The sequence below is a fragment of the Stegodyphus dumicola genome, chromosome 5 (genome assembly GCF_044657685.1).
Source record: "Stegodyphus dumicola isolate Sdum_Otavi_A_Nest chromosome 5, ASM4465768v1".
Taxonomy (NCBI): domain Eukaryota; kingdom Metazoa; phylum Arthropoda; class Arachnida; order Araneae; family Eresidae; genus Stegodyphus; species Stegodyphus dumicola.
The window spans coordinates 98,268,644-98,285,451 of NC_140772.1; the positions used below are offsets into that span (position 1 = coordinate 98,268,644).

The 16,808-nt window shown below is 33.2% G+C and overlaps 1 protein-coding gene across 2 annotated transcripts in view; it reads left to right on the plus strand.

Annotated features, from left to right (window-relative positions):
* Positions 1–1,647: 1,647 nt before the first annotated feature.
* Positions 1,648–16,808, plus strand: part of sprt (PDZ domain-containing protein sprite) — a 93,032-nt gene continuing 77,871 nt past the window's right edge. The window contains exon 1 of one of the 2 annotated variants that reach the window (XM_085816883.1): positions 1,648–1,956. The gene's annotated coding sequence lies outside the window, so the exon portion shown is untranslated. Of the gene's footprint in view, positions 1,957–6,555; positions 6,709–16,808 lie in introns of those variants that run through there. The other variant, XM_085816884.1, reaches the window with a different exon arrangement.

Here is a 16,808-nt window from a genome sequence, read left to right on the forward strand (position 1 = left end):
TACAGACAATTTAACATCCAAAATGCCTTCTCCGGGATTCCAAACCTGGGCCCTTTGGTATCGCAGTCAGGCTTCTCTAACCACTATACCGTCTGGGTGGCGAAACAACACAAGATAGAAGAGGGAAAGAAAACTTTTATATGGAATTAAAAGGCTTAGACGTGCCCAACTTCGGAGACGATTACGCACTACACGCCGAAGATTGTTGACTACAATGACCAACACAACATAGCATGGAATATGTATAACTTCACGTTTTATGACATCTTCAAATTCTGACAAATCTCGTGGAGTCGCCATAGATTTCAGATAAATAATCCCAGAACCAGAAATTCATTGGAGGGAGGTCGGGGGTGTGGTGAGCTAGCAGCTGCAAAGTTATGCAGACTCTATCTTGAAACTACGTACACGCTGAAAACTTGTAATTCTAATAAAATTGTTTTTCCGTCTCTCCTCTCTTGTGTTGTCACTTGTCCTTTAGAATGCTCTTCTTTGCAAATATTTTACGCCAGCAATTTTCGTCATATGTCTATTGTTCCAACGCCATTTATGATTTTTCTATGCGCTGTTCAATTTGCGCAGGAAAAAATTGGCTAATGCCGTTCGGAGATTCCGAATTTTTTTTTACTGTAACCAATATCTGAAATTTCATTTTGATTGGTTGAGCGGATAGGCAGCTAAGGGTTCATACAATTTTTTTTTTTTTTTTTTTTTTTTTTTTTTTTTTTTGTGACCACGCTGCGCATTTGAAAACAAGGAATTGACTAAGAACTCGGGGAAAAAAAGGAGAAAAGAAAAATATAATGTCTTTTTCAGAACTAACTTATGAGCCCGTATAGCCACTATAGTCATCTATTTAAGAACTCTTTTGTAGAACAGATTAAAGACGAAAAAAGCTTTTCAGGGTCAAAAAAAATCCGCCTTTTTTTTTTTTTTTTTTTAAATAAATGTTGCTACTAGTCAGTATTTGGAACGGTAAGAGGCAAACACAATCTTAGTGCACGGAGAGAAAAGTAACAGGATCTAGACCACACTCTAAATGCACAACGTACTTCATTTTTCTTTGCTATAATGAAAGTAGGAGACCTGTTTTCGTAAACATAGTTGCGACTAACTTTTTTTTTTTTTTTTACAATTTAAAAATTTTCAAAACACGATGTTAGGTTTGAACAAACAAAAAAATTCAATCTGGGTAGAACTGGTCATTCAATATAATTTTAAAGTGCTAATATCTCCTAATTATATTCAGCATTCAACTGTGAAATATGAATTGTACACTATAAATAGTCACGCTTGAGAAAAAAAAAAAAAGAGATAATTCGATGATAAATCTATCTCAGAATGGTTAAATTTCGCTCAACAATATTAAAGTAAATTTCTAGTTCTTTTCGAAAATCACACATCAGGCATTTACGCCGAAAAGTTACCTTTTGACGCTATGCGAAAGAAACATAACAAAACAAAATGTCGACCTGGAAGGGAACCGCGATTTTACCTTCGATAACATCTCGTTAGTTCCGCCAACCACGGATAGCTTGAACAGTATGGGGGAATTAAATGGGGGGAGCAGAGAAATGGAAGGGTGAAACTTCAAAACTATTCATAATTTCCCTCTTCACAATCTGGGCATGCGTGGTAAAAAGCTGCGGGCATCTAAGCTTGCGTGATCGTTACTCTAGGTGCATGCTGGGACAAACGTAATAAGGAACAAGATTGCGCGCGGCGGACAGATGTTAGAATGGGCGATCGTGTTCAAAGCGAACAGTCGATTGTTTGCAAACGAAGAAGAAACTGGAGTTCTTTTTATATTGATAGAAGTATAAAACAGCCTATTTCGACTGGATACATTTTGATACGATTAAAACAGTAATCCAGTTTTTTTTTATCTTCGACTGTTCCAAATATTGTGCCTTACGTGAAAGAATAACAAGGTCATCTGAGAGTAGTAAATAACAGGTACGTTTTGTTTACATTTATTTATTCCTCTCTCGGGGGGGAGGGTTCTTGTGAAGGGTTTTCTACAGCTGTGCTAGCTAGCTAGCTTATAACGTTACTAGCGAAGTTAGCATGTAAACAATAAACTTCAATATTTGCATGAATATCTTAAGAACTTTGTCTCCAGAAGCAATCAGTCCGTAATGTGTAAATAAAGCTTATAATATAGTTCACGTTAAATATTCACCAGGATAAAACATTATCTATGTAACTAATTTATGTTGCTTTATAATATAACCATATATAAATAAGATGTATATTTACATCTAATGCGAGATATTTCATAATAATAAATACCTCTACTTTATATACCGTATATACCCGCGTATAAGTCGATACCGCGTATAAGTCGACCCCCCAGTGCTACATTTATTCAAAATCATCTGAGAAAAAAAAAGTAAACATACGATAAAAAATACCTTGGTAAATAAACAAAATCAAAACCTCTCAACGTCCGATTCATGGTCAGATTCGCCAAACATTTCATAGAACTCTTCTGTCGTCATTGGGGAAAAATGATCGTATATAGTAAACTTCTAGAATTTGTTCCGGAAAGATTCGCGTACGTAAAATCTATCTGCATTTTCCCTTTTTAAAAGTTAAAAGAAATATTCAAAACTGTTCAGTTATTGCGTGGGCTATTTTTTTAAATTTTGACGTGTACGCCTGTTAACAAAAGTATTTCATGAATGAACAATAATTATTATAAAGACTTATACGTACGTAAAAACTATCTGCATTTCTCTTTTCTTGGCGTGTTGACGAAACTTTTTTATTGCTCGATATTGATCGGTTGTTCGGGGACCGAAAATTCTTTGGTTTAATCGAAACTTACTCTAGTTAAAGTATGAAACTCTGTGATTAGTTCGTCACATAATTTAAGTCATGAAATTACTTCAAGTAAGTGACTTATTTGATAAGCCGTCCAATTTGAATGCGGGAAGAAAGCAACTGCATTATACAAAGAAATGTTTGAACTTCCGATTCTTTCAATTTTTTATGGCCCGGCGTATAAGTCGACCCCCCCCCCACTTTGAAGTCTTTTTTTTTTTTTTTTTTTTTGTCCAAAATATCTCGACTTATACGCGGGTATATACGGTAAATCACAATTCGCATTATTCGACAAGTGATGAAAGTAAGTCCAGTCTAAAACGGGAACTGTTCACAATATGAAATCAGTCTTTTTATTGTTTGCGCACATACCTTTTTTTATTTGTCATGGAAAAAAATTTAAATAAAACTCTCTAATAAAGCATCAAATGTCATAAAACTATAAAATGCTAATAAAGCACTAAATGTAGTAAAACAATAATAATACATGTATTGGTCAGATCTTAAATAACACATAATATGCCTTTGGTGCTTGTAAATATATCATAAAATAAGCAAAAAATTTTGGTTAAATACTAAAAAATGATGACATAGATCGGAAGAACACTGTAAATCAAATACATAAGGTCTGATTATAGTAAATTAAAAATGAGAGAGGAGAGGCAAAAAGCGAACCTTTGAAAAGCTGGAGACGCCTTAATTCCAGTACTTATATTATAAAATTTAGCTTTCTATTAGACTGTTATGTATGAGAGATTTAAGAATCATATTCATGTATTTGTATCACACGAAAACAGAATTTTGTTTTCTTGTTAAAGTCTTTTGAAAAATAAAAATAACTACTTTTTACAGCTATAATAGAATAAAAAATGAATATATATGTATCTATCGCTGAAACTCACTGTAAATTTAAAATTTTGAATTTTACGTTTTTTATTGTGATTTCAGATTTAGGATTTAAGTTTGAAAGAAATTTGATTACGTTGGATTTTGGATAAGAGATTTAAGATCTAGTTAGTTAACCCCCCACATATATTAGTTTCCTTTAAATTTTTCGTTAGTAAATCAGCACACCAGCGGCCGAGCTGTGTAATAGCTGAATATCGGTAATTCGGTCCGGGGTTCAAATCCCAGCGAACGGACTGGCTGCAGGGTCATATTCGTCGTTTCCCCACGTGTAACGTGTATACTAACCCGTTTTCCTTAGGAAGTCCTCCCTTCTGTTAAGCATAACCCCTTAAGCAGACACCTCTGTAGCGCTTTGCCATAATTAAATGAAACCAAATCAAACCTTTGTTAAATGAAGGAAATTAATGGCTTATTTGGTTGTTCAGTTATCTGATATTAAACTGATAAATATCAAGTTTCCATATACATACATACACGCATCCTCCTTATCCGACATAAAAGTACTTACCCAGGCTTTATTTTCGCAATCGATGGTGGTAGTCATACATTTCCAATTACAGAAGTGTTTTGAATGACGAAATATTCATGTCAATGTCAAATTAAATAATAATAATTATAATTTTGGACAAATAACGAAATCTGACTTTTAATGCGATATCCCGATTTTTATACTTATATCTGTTAAAGTTTAGCGTTCGTTATGAAAAAATAAAATTATGAGAAATTTGACTCCCTTACTACAAAAATTAAACGGGATATTTAATTTCAAAATACGTAATTATTGATGCCATTTTCGACTTGCCTTGTGGGATCCGCTAATTAAATTAGAATACTTCGAATGAATAAGTTTAAATGAAGTGCAGCAAAATATACGTGTAATTTAATAGGTCGTACAGGGAAATTATGTAGTGTCCACATCAGATTCATTAAACCTCACTTTCTTCTTACTTACGCCACATAAAATTCAACGACAAAATCAGAAAATCTTTTTAAATGAGCGTATCATTAGATTTCGGATAGAGTTTATAAAGATGCCATACATTTTTTTATATTCGCTATATTATTAATATTATTTCCTTAAAAATAACATTTGGTGGCAGCAGTTTTTTATATGAAAAGTGATTCCACACAGTAGTGAATGGCACATAAAATTGAGGAGGGAGGCTAATATATTAATTTAACCTAACTCGAAAATTATTTAGCCTAATTCCAAAAATACATTCAGTGCAACAACAGCGACAAATTCAATAAGTTGTTCTCCATTACATACTTATTTTATATAATAAATTTAAGGAATTGTGCATTATTTCATAATATGTACTTTTTACGAAAGTTTGTTAGGAGCTTTACGTAAAGTATCCCTTCCTGTTTATAAATTTTAGCCAGAATCTAATAATTTGATTCCATTAGTATAAAAAGTCTTAAATACTAAAATTTAAAAGTGTTGAATTATATTTTAATATAGTTTTTCATTAAAAGTTACTATGGGCCTCAAGTAAAGTACCACTTCCGTTTGCCCGTTAAAGACTGTGATGAGCTTCGTGTTAGGTATCACTTCCGGTTGTCCAATTTTATCCAAAATTTAATGGAAAACAAAAATTTTGGAAGTTTCATGTAAGAGTTATTCGTTATGCTCATATAGACACACAGAACCATTGTAAAATTAGTAAAAGCGTGTTGCAGGGACTCTAGGTTCGAGCTCATTCCATGAAACTCACTGTCGAATTTTTGCACTCAAAACTTTACCTCCCTTACTATGTATACATATTGGTGGGAAGTAAAGATATCGGGTTTTAACAAGTTTCCGGCTACCGCATATATCGTCTGCGCAAACAGTTCGTGTTGGCGTATTTAATCATATTTTGTCAAACGATTTTTGGCATTTTAAAGAAAGAGACTTGCTTTAGAACACTGCGTTGTGAAATTTGTAAAATAATATCGTTATCATTAAGTACAAGGTATCTGAAATTGAACTATCACGCTACCATATTAGAACCATCATTTACTTCCAGTTCTGTTGCAAACAGTCAGGTGCAGAAAGTCACCAAATCATGTATATGGCTTTGGGTACTAATGTTGTATCATATGACACTGTGAAGTTCTCTGGTCGGCCTGCTGATGTTGATGAGGCCTGCCTGCGAGAATTTGTGGAAGAAGATTTAGTATGCAAGTTAAGACGTTAGTGCGATGTTCACTAGTCGCACTATGCATCGCATAAACTTAATATATGTACAAGTTCAATCGCTGGGTGCCGCATGAGCTGACTCAAGAAGATAAGGGCAGACATGTTCAGGTTTGCACTAATCTGCTCAAATATCAACGCAAGGACAAACTTTTGAACCGGATCGTCACTTGTGATGAAAAATGGATTTACTTCAACAACACAGGCCGAAAAGGGGTTGGTCTGCGCCCGGTTAGCCCTTCGGCAGCATCGCAAAGCGCAATTTGACAAATAAAATGATCATGCTTTGTATCTGATGAGATTGCCGTGGTATTTATTATCCACAAAGATTATCTAGAAACAGGTAAAAAAAATCGACAGTACGGTGTACAGTGAGATGCTGGTAAAAAAATCGACAGTAAGGTGTACAGCGAAATGCTAGTCCGTGTTGATGCTGCTGTCAAGAACAAGCATCAAATTGAGTTCCGGCGCAAAAAAGATAATGTTCCATCAAGATAATGTAGGACCACATGTGTCTGTATTCACCGGCTGGACTCTGTACGGACTTGAAGGGATCTTTTGCCACACTCACCATATAGCCCCGACATTGCTCCTTCGGATTTCTATTTTTTTTTTTTTTTTTTTACACCTGCAGGTACATCTTGCTGGCGCTATCTTCAGTCCTGCGCAGGACGTCCGAAAAGAGGGTGATCTGTTTTTGGACTGGCGCCCAGCAAGTTTCTGAGCCGAAGGCTTTGAAAAACTTCCAAAAGGTTGGCAGAAAATCACAGATTTTGCTACCCGCACTAAAGGTACTGCTTTCATATTTTTTTTTCTAACTTTATTAAAAACGTTTTTTGGCGGAAAAGTTTCGTTACAATCATATATGTTCATATCCAGTTTGAGAAGCTTTAAAATCTTCTTGTATGTAGAAATCATCTCTACTTATGTTTACTTATCTTCTGAATTTGATTGTTTCCTTTGCCCTTGCAGTAATTTATTTAAATTTTAGTATTCATTACAATTAAGAACTGTCTTAGAAATACTTTTTATGGTACTTCATTGTTATAGCGGCTCCGAGACTGATTCGCCAATCAATCGAGATATCTCGCCAAAATCTGGCTGCGTGTTCCTAAACCTCGCCATGTATTCGTATATTAGCACCATGTCGCATTTTTTCTTTTGCCATGTGGTCTTAAAATTGTTCATTTTTTATGTGGTTTTCGAATTCTCATTATTTATTTAAATATATATTCATTTTTAGCCCAGAAGGGTTATTAATTGCGTTTTGGCATTTTGCGTTGAAAACTTTGAATGTCCTTTTCATTTTTCAAATTATTGCCACCAAATATTATAGCCCTGTGTTATATTTAATGAAATTGCTTTAAGAAGCAAACCTTAAATGGAATTAGAACCCATAGCATTTAGCATTTTTATTTGACTGCGAAGAATAACGGCCCGAGTTCTTAACTTTCTTGCATCCTTCGTACCACTTTATATTATTAATTTACTCACCTTTCGTTTGTTTTATATCAAATTTTGGTTGATCTTTACATTATGGTAACTTGGCGATTTTTTTGGCGAAAATTTGGCGACTAACTCTCCTACAGCAACCCTCTATTTTTTTTCCCCGCCGCCATTTTGTCTTCACGAAGTAAAGACATGTTTCTTTTCTTTTTATCTCCTGAACACTTCTTCCAACAATCTACTAGCCGAATTACACTTATGCTAGAAATTTTATCAAACAAAACTGCTTAATCATGACAAATATTCACTGCAAAATTAGGAAAAACTGCACAATACCATCCTCCTTACGCATTTTTCAAAATAACACATACACATAAACCATGTACACGCCGACTTATTTTTACTTAAAAAAAATCCCAGAATTGCACAAAAATGGCATTGCGCACACTCTTCACTATATCCATGTACACTGCTTTTTTCTCATAAATTACAAAAATTTCACGAAAATACATGACAATTTTCTCAATCTTTAAACCCGGTAAAAAGAACATATATGAAATTACATGATCGCGAAAAAGTATTTACCCTTTACAAATATCAACATTTCCACATATAAAATAAATAGAATATCCAAAAACTTTTACCTCTAAATCATCTATTACATTATACACGTCACCAACGAATTCATACCGCAAGCATTACAAATACTTAATATCAAATATTTAAATTATTTCCATGCACGTTTATTTCAACTTAAACGTATACCAAATTCCTACAAACATAAAATTCACAAAATAACTATCATTTCATTAAAATATAATTAAATTCAAAAACACTACTTAAAATATAAATGAGCACATACATTAAATTAATAAAAATTACCTTACAATCCTAATTACTTTAAACTAAATCATTGCTAATAACAATTTTCCCAATAATACCAAATTCCTTTCCACCTTACATTTACAACAATGCATAAAAATAATATCCTCAAATAATTAAAAATACTAACTTACCTAATCTTCTTCAGAATCTTGATTACGTGGCGGATACACTTTTCTTCCTTCTGTTTCAGAATCTTTAAAATCATACTTATCTTTCAAAGCAAGATACCAGGTAAAATAAATAACATAATAAAACATCTTTATTTCTCTCTCGCACAACCTTAAAAAACATTTATTACTATCCTTTTCAATACCACTAAATACCCATTTCGAATTCACTTTAGTTACGGCCATGGGATCCAAAAATTCACAAACCTTATTTCACACAACACAGAATAAAGCCAAATACAAAATTGCCAGATTTTTTTCCCGATTAAAGAACAGTAATTCGTCCATTAATATCACATGACATATCCCATGATCTCTCATTTTCCTCACACAAAATAATGCGTAATCAGAACTGAATACTACTCACATTCTTAACAAAGTCTAACTAACCTAATCTTCTTCCGAATCTTCCTTACATGGTGGATACACTTTTATTATGGATTCAATAAAATTACTGAACGATTTTTTTTCCGAATTTGATAGAATTTAATAAAAGAAAAATTCTCTTTATCACATCTACAATTCACTTTAGACAGCGCCATACAATCCCAAAATTATTCAACCCTACTTCACACAACACACAATGAAGCTTAATACAAAATAATATATACAGATACTTGTCCAAATTCCCCCCCTTTTCCGATTAAAGAACCGTAATTCGTCCATTAATATCACATGACATATCCCATGATCTCTCATTTCCCCCACACAAAATAATGCGTAATCGGAACTGAGTACTGCTCACATTATTACCAAAGTCCCAGGTAGTAACCTTTATCGCCTCCAAAATGTCGCCAAACTACCAGTTACCATATTGTAAAGATCAACCCAAATTTTTATAACACTTCAGTTTATTATTATTTACTTTCCATTTCTTTTATTATTCATTTAATTTTTATAACACTTTAGCTTATTTTAAATTTATTTACCTCCCATTTGTTTTATTATTGCATTTAATTTTTACAACATTTTAGTTTTTTATTAATTGATTTACCTTACACTTATTTTATTATTTAACTTAATTTTTATAACACTATAATTTATTTACCTTCCATTTGTTTCATTTTTTTAAAATTTTTTATAACACTTTAATTTATTATTAATTTACTTACCTTCCGTTTGTTTTATTAATTCATTCATTTCTTATAACATTTAATTTATTATTTAGCCATTTATGATTAATTTATTATTTTTTTCTTTTGCATTTTATTTGGTTTTAATTACTCATTATTTATTATTTAGCTGTTAAACTGGTTTATTTGGTACTATTCGGTTTCGAGGGCCGTAAAAAATCGCCAAATTATTGTTGATGCCAATGCTGCCAAAAAGAATTACGGCAACCTTAATAATTGCGGCAAGAAAGGAAGCATAATAGTAAATAACTACCTATTGATGTTTTAATTTAGATTTTTTTTTTTTTTTTTTTTTTTTTTTTTAGTGAAATAGGTCGATGTGCACATGGATACCGAGTATGTGCAATTCTTAAAAACGCGTCAAGCAGTGGGTGATTCTGCACTTTACCCAAAATTCTATTTCCGACTTTTCGTCATGGGCAATTCCCAAATTGTTAAATCCATAGAATATCAAAAAAAGGAATTTAAAAAAAAAAAAAAAAAAAAATCTGAAATTTTTCAGATTTTAAATTACGTCCAAAGGGGCGTTTTTTAACATTTTGTGTGTTACCTTTCTTTATTAAATATCATGTTCCTCGCACTTAAACCATAAGATCCAGTGCAACAGCAATATCGCAAAATAGTTTTAAAACGAGCATATCTTTAGAATTTCCGATACAGAGACTCACGCGCTGGAGATAAAAATGTTTTTTCTGCACAACGTTGCCATTGCTCGCTTTGAAATCCTTGAGTTTGTTAATCAAAAATTCGTCAAAGTTTTAAAAAATAGGAAATCGATCATAAAACAAATTTCAAATTTCAAATTTGGTCTTCCACATGCTCATATTCGTTGTAGGATTACGTTATTCAAACTTCGATGACTCTATGTACCGTTGTTTTATCACAATACGAGAAATATACATACATTTATGCAGATTTTTCATTATTTAATTTCTTCAAATATAATGCAGGACTCTAACATTTTATGGCAACAGTTTGAAAAGTGAACCGACATTTATCCGTCCGACGCAAAATGCCAAAACGAAACTAATAGTCCTTCGGGATTCAAATCCCTTTGGACTAAAAATGATTTAAAAATTAAACTAGTATTTCAATGGCGCCTTAAGAAATATAGAACTATATAAACTTAAGCAATCTGAAATCAATGCGTACGCTAGATTTGGAGCGCTGTTAAATGGGCGCGTTTGCTAGATTTGGCGCTTTTGCGCATACATTTTCGCTGCAATTTTCTTACGGCCCTCAAAACAGAATAGTACCTTTATTTATTATCTTTCACCTTTCCTGACGATGTTCCATATGGCTGCGATACTTCTAATTTTAAAATTAAGCCGTGGTCGAGGATATAGTAGCCTAAGGACATGATTGAATCCATGAAAGGTAGAACCGTTTCTTAGTATTGAGTAGTGGGCCAAATCTTAAAATAGAATAAATAATTACTCAGGCGGCATTTGTTTTATTGTTTGAGAGTTTCATATATTCAATAAGTTCAATATATCATTAAGAATGGCTTGTGGTGAGATAAAGATTCATTAAGAACGACTCAATTTACTTAAATGAGAAGATGAAAAAGTGATTAGAGTCTACTTATGTACATTTTTCTAATCTTTATCTTACAGTAGTAGTTATTAAATTAAGATTTTGAGTAAAATTTTATACATTAGACTCGTTTTGATCCTTTGCCATACATATTTTTATAACTGTGAGGACCTGATTTACAAGAACCCTTTCATCCGTCGTCAGGCGAAACCTGTAACAAATTCACTCCAAATGCATTGAGATTTATTTTAAAAATAACATATAAATAAGTTTATTAGCTGTTAGACTTATTCTGAAAAATTTAATGATTATTTACTTCCTTTAATCAGTGGTTTTAAATATCACGGCTGCATGCTGCCTTTGAATACATTTCAATTATATATACTTGTTATAGTCTTTTAAAATAATCTTTAAATTATCTTTTAAAATTTCTTAATATCATAATCTTTAAAGACTCGATTTTAAGATGTCTTTTAAAAGATTTTGTTCATGCGATGCGTGCGTTGTTATACAACAATTTCAAATTAACTAGAAGTGGACTGTACTAAATATTTTATTCGACAACTTTAATCAAATGCGTGCCATCTTTCAAGCGATGACTTACTACTAATAACAACAGCAATAAAAAATAAAATTGAGTAAGCGTTTACAGGGTTGCTGTAATAAACATCTGCGCCATGCAAGGCGCCAAGAAGAGAAAAAATGACGTAATCTTATAGTTAAATAGTCTTAATGACTTAACAGATTTTAAGATTTTAGTTATCTGAAGTCCGAGTTTACAGTATTTCATTTTTGTTAAAAACGAATGTGAATAACACACCAGAACGTCTAGAAACGAAGTTGGTTAATTTACGCTGTAATATACATCTTACTCAAAGATTCGAAGATACAAATTTGTTTAACTTTTATTTGTACTCATTCAACAAATAAATACGCTTAGTCACTAAGTTTTGCATCGAGAATAATAGCTTTGTTTAAGAATATATTTATATGGGAACAGCAATTTTTCACAACTAAAAATAAATAAGAAAAAAACCCGATTGACCGATAAGCATCTAAATCCGAGATGAAGATAATTTCTAATAATTATTTTCCAATGATACAAACTTCATAAGAATCAAAACGCCAATAAATGTCAAGCTGTGGTAAGAAATAAAGAAGTTTATAAGTATTTACATACAAACACATGTAATTTTATTACAAACATTATTACATATAAACACACGCATCAAAGAAAAATTTCGTAAATAAGGGAAGGAGACTTAACTGTCATTTTTTATTCTCAGATTTTGTCTCCCTCGAAAAGTTGTCATAGATTGTTTATTTTCAGTTTCACGTCAATACGTTATTTAACGATTAATTAAAAACATAAAAATATCAGTCTAAAAACTTAGTATTTAGCTCTCAATATGTTTGAATTACAAAGCGTAACCAATAAAAATATTTTTCAGGTACCAAAATTTTGATTTCGGATAAAAGACAAATTTAAATTTGAATTTTTTATTTTTGTGTTATTATTTATGTTTATGTTATTATTATTGTTTATGTATGTTTTGGTAAATATATAGTAAGCCAAATTTAAAACGTAGTTAAAATACTCTGTATTCTGTTGATAAATTTAAAAAAAAATTGTTTTGACCCCATCAGCTGTTTTTAAACCGCGCATTCAGCTTGCATGTAATTTTAGTTTGAAACCATTGCCTTAAGTAGTCTGTAACTTATTTCCGTGCGTTTTTCACAGCATAACAGTCTGCCAGAAAATACATATATAAGTTCATGCTCACTTACACCAATGTTTTGTGTTCCCTTCGTGTCTCTGCATGGTCTTTTGAATGCGACATATAACTCACGAAATCTGTTGGGAAAAATCATTAAAATTCATTGATAAGCAATCTACTGTAATTTAAAACTAGAACCATGTGTCAGTCAAATCACTGTTGGGCACGGATCGCTGCAGGCTGCAATAACACCAGTCAAATCACTGCTCTGTGCATGTACAGCTGCGTACACTGATTTCTTGATATTTCCGCTCGACATGATAGGTGAACTCGAAGTTTCTTGTGCAAAGCTCCGGAAAAAATATTCCATTCAATTTTTTAGAGTAATATGCCGAGCTTTGCTTTTTAATATTCCTTCTAATTTTATCAATCTTTAACTGTAACTAAAATTTAATTAATAATTAAATTTGAATCATCGGAAGCACAACTTAATTTAAAAAGAGATAAAAATTGAAGCCAGTGTTTTTTGTAAATTTCCATTTCCATTCCTTTATCCATACAAAGAATCAAGCCATTCAAGAACAGATTGGAAGAAAATAAAGTAATTCGAGATGTAGCTTTATACTTTTCCTATTGTTTCGAAACAGATGGTCTTTGTCATATGACAGTTTTTTAATGCCATTTTGATTTTAAAATGATGTGTGTTGAATGCCATTTTAAAATAACTTCAACTTGATAAATAGTTCCACATTTTCTGCAGATGTGCTGTTGTTTTATGCTATGCATTTTCCTCAATAGGAGTAGCATAACTTACAGCACAGAAAATTTAAAAGTCATAAAAATGAATTATGGAAGTGATATAATATGTTATTGCTTCAGCCTTTCTAGGAACACAGGCTACGACGTGATTAAGTCAAATGATCAGCGTCTACCACTTTATTATATCAACATAGAGGGCATTACATAGCTGCAGAGAAACTTCAACCGAGAAGGGAAGGGATACCTCACAAAATATATTATAAAACATTATAACCTCCTTTCAACACTTTTAATTCAGCATTTCGTTAATGGCAGATTCATTACTTAGTTTTTCAGTGCACTGCTTTCAGGATTAAGATAAAGCTACGCACAAGGAAACTTTCTGGTACATCTCACGTCATCTGTGTCACCGTTTCGTATAACGTTTTTCAAAGTACCATACAAAATTTTGGTATTAAAACCTAAATTATGTCCGAACGGAATATGGAGTTTCATCAATACGTCACATTTTGAGAAAGGCATTTTTTTAGCTTTCTGAGGATGACGAATTCGTTTTAAAATTCAGAATTATGCTTAAAATATTTCACTATATAACAATGATACAATTCTTGTAGGCCGCACAGATGTAAGAACTGGTTATTGATATATTTACCTAAATAACATTCATTGCCAGAAACAAGTAAAACTAATTAATTACTACAATGATTTCACTTAATTTAATGGATTTAAAACAACATTAATAATAAACTGTATTGTATTATTAGGGTTTAATGCAAAATGCATTGGATAAATTTTCACACTTTTCCCGTTCTTTGCCATAATCAACTAAACAAGAAAACAACAAACATAAATCATCTACACAGAATACCATAACGCTCATTTACACTTTTTAATACAACTTAAAATGAATTGTGAATGAATTTCCTACTTTATTTTAGCCACGGCAACTATGGTTAGAGTCTATGTTGGGAGATACAACACCGTGTAAAAATCATTTTAAGTAATTCTTTTAAAGTAGGAATTTAAGTTGTGCAAAGTGAATACTTTTCTGTTTCATTAAAATACATCCCTCTAGCTCAGTAAACACAACTGTAAAATAAAGTTGTCATCAAGATAGCAGTAAAATAAAGTTATCATCCACTGTCAATTACAGGCATATGCCTCATATGTGTATACACTGACTACCAATAAGTATTTGGACACCTGTGATAGAAAAGAAAAACTAACTTTATTCAAAATCAATAGTTGGTAGAGCCTCCACGAGAGGTAATTACAGCGTGGACACTCAGGGGCATACTTTCCACAAGTCTTTGTATGACAGCTAGTGGTATTTTCTCCCACTCGGTTTGGAGAAGACATAGAAGTTCCTTCACCGATTTTGAACGGGTAGTGCACCCCTGAATTCGGCGATGCAACTCGTCCCAGAGGTTCTCGATAGGGTTCAGGTCTGGACTCTGGGCAAACCAGTCCGTTCGATGAACTCCATTGGAACCATACCAAGCCTTGGTTAATGTCGAAACATGACAACTGGCATTGTCGTCCTGAAAGTAACAGGGGTCCAACCCGTAAAACTGCCACAACGAAGGAAGCACATTGTCATCCAAAATAGTGCAGTAGGCATCGGAGTTGAGCTTACCATGAATGGGGACCAAGGGTCCCAGCCCATAACAGGAGAAACACCCCCAGACCATAATTCCACCTCTGTCGAACTTGACTGTTGGCACAATGCATTCTGGCAGGAGACGTTCTCCAGGTAGACGCCAGACCCAGACCCTGCTATCCAAACAGTAAAGGGTGAACCTTGATTCGTCACTCCATAGAACCCGTTTCCACTGATCTACGGTCCAATTTCGATGTGCTTTGCACCACATTAACCGAGCAGTGCGGTTGGACTTTGTGATCAAAGGCTTATGGACAGCAGCACGACCATGAAAACCAAGCAGATGTGCTTCCTTACGGATGGTATTCATTGAAACAATACTCCTGGATGCCTGTTGAAACTCCTCGCGGATGAGGGCCATCGGTTGTTGCGGTTCTTCCGAATTTCTCTGGATAGCACTCGTCGGTCTCTATCTCCCAGTTTCGTTAGTCTGCCGACTCGGGGCACATTCCGACAATCACCGCTCACCTCCACTTCTTAATCACATAGACCACTGTCAATTTTGGTTACTTCAGATCGCTAGATATGTCCCTTAAGGATCGGACACATTTGTGATACCCGATAATTATACCTTTCTCAAAATCAGAGAGTTCCGAACTGCGAGGTAGCTTGCATACGACTAAAGTCGATGCTGTTTCCTACACGATATAGACCGGCGGAGTCCGTGACGTATCGCAGATATCGTCATTTGCATAGATGTCAAATACTTATTGGTAGTCAGTGTATAATGAAAAACGCTTAACCAGTTGCAGTATAATGAAGATCAATAAAGGGAGAACTAACCTTCTCATAATCTCGTCATACAGTATACTGCATCATCTCTTAAACATTCATATCTATTTTTCAGGAATTTCCGCAGAATATTGTGAACGTTAGCCGATTGATTGCAACAACTGTCAGCATGGGGCAGGCAGCTAATTTTCGCATCCGCCTATTATTGGTGCACAGTATCTAGTAATCTAACCATACATTTCCTGCTATATGTTCTTAGGATATTTCTTACTTGTCTTCGGACACAGAATGCATTAACGACGTATAATGACTTTATTGTGGATCACCCTGTAAAATAAACGAAAAGGGCACTTTTCGTAGCTTTGGCAAAAGTGAGTGGATAGTTAAAAAACTAAATTCTTAAAATCGTTTTGAGGGAAGACCTTCAGTTACGCTGAATTGGCCAGTAGCATAAATGTTATTAAAAATGCCGTCAACGTGTAAATATTGTAACTAGTGATAAAAATACGGCCCTTGGAGAGATTCAGCGAACAAATGTGCATCAGCTTCATATAAAACTTACCTCTTCTTAAAGCTATAAATGAAAAAACTTTGGATTCTAAGAAACTTTTTTTTTTTTTTTTCATCTAGTTAATTTAATTCCCTTTAACCTCCAAACTGATGACGGAAAGTGAAAAGATAGATGCTATATTTCTACTCAACAATATAAAGCTTACAAAAAACTCTGCCCCGCACAAAAGAAATAATTGTAGGGGAGTTAATCAACGTTGAATGATGTGATGGATATTCTAGTATACTTCTTGTGATATAATTCAGAAACATAAAAGCATTTCTTTTCATCCAATGCGTATATAC